Source organism: Pygoscelis adeliae, unplaced genomic scaffold (genome assembly GCF_000699105.1).
Source record: "Pygoscelis adeliae isolate BGI_AS28 unplaced genomic scaffold, ASM69910v1 Scaffold7, whole genome shotgun sequence".
NCBI classification, from domain to species: domain Eukaryota; kingdom Metazoa; phylum Chordata; class Aves; order Sphenisciformes; family Spheniscidae; genus Pygoscelis; species Pygoscelis adeliae.
Window position 1 is genome coordinate 423,375 of NW_008825268.1, and position 1,123 is coordinate 424,497.

Consider the following 1,123-nt stretch of genomic DNA (forward strand, 5'->3'; position numbering starts at 1 on the left):
TCTGCTAAAGCTGCTGATGAACGGGAAATGGTAATTTTGCACACTGGGATGCTGAGCAGAGGCTGCTTGTAGTAGCTCCAGGCACCCCGTTAATTAAATCACTGGACTCTGCAGGGCCTCCCTCCAGCGCTGCCGTGTGCCTATGGGCCGCCTGCGTGAAAACCCAGCTGATGAGATGCAGAGAGGCTGCAGCGAGTAGCTGGGAGGCTGCTTATAAAATATTTCTTCCCCCAGGCGGGTTTTTAATTGGCTAGCTGGGTTTTCGTTAGCTCTGCTTCTCTAGGATTAGATGTGAGTAATTGGGATGAGGAAAAAAAATTATATATACTTTTTTTTTTTTAAATGCATAGCCAATTTTAAAGCAGTGGGATTTGAAACCCATGGTTATACTTGTCCTTCCAGAGGGTAGCTGGTTGGACCAGCACAGGGGCTGTCCTCTTTGTGGTGCCTCTCGCTCAGGACTGCTCCTTGTTTTCCAAATATTTGAAAAAAAAAACCCCAAACCTTAAAAAATGGACTTGCTGGCCATTGAGAGGTGGGATGGGTCCTGGTCCTGCAGACCTGCAAAGCGGGGTACTGCAGGGAGATGGGCTTCAAAAGCATGATGTTGGTCCATATGCAAAACCCCCCATTTTTTTAGGCAATTAAAAGGAGAATTTTAAGTAGATCCGCTATACTTAGTTCTGTCCCCTTTTGGATGAACCCGCCCAAGCTAAAGGAGGGTGCCCTGAAGGCTGGCAGCCGGGCGAGCTGCTCCGTGGCCCAGGTTGGGTTTCCTGAAGGTCTTTGCCTAAAGGTGCCAGAGGGTTATTTGGGTCCAAACAGTATTTTCTAATAGCATCGGTCTGGCCGTGAAATCCTGCAAAAATTAACACAAACCAAAAAAGACCTTGCTTCTAGTCATTTCCTTCTGTAAAGGAAAACTCCTTGTGCTTTTGGCTGTGAGTGAGCATTTAAAGCGTGCTCAAAGTGGCAAAACCTGATGGGAATTAAAAAAAAAAAACACATATATTTTTATACCTATCTACCTACAATCTCAAAAAAACCCCCGTAGAAAATTGAAATAACTCAGATAACAATTTCAAATACAAGCTCAAATAACATATACAGACAGCTATAACAG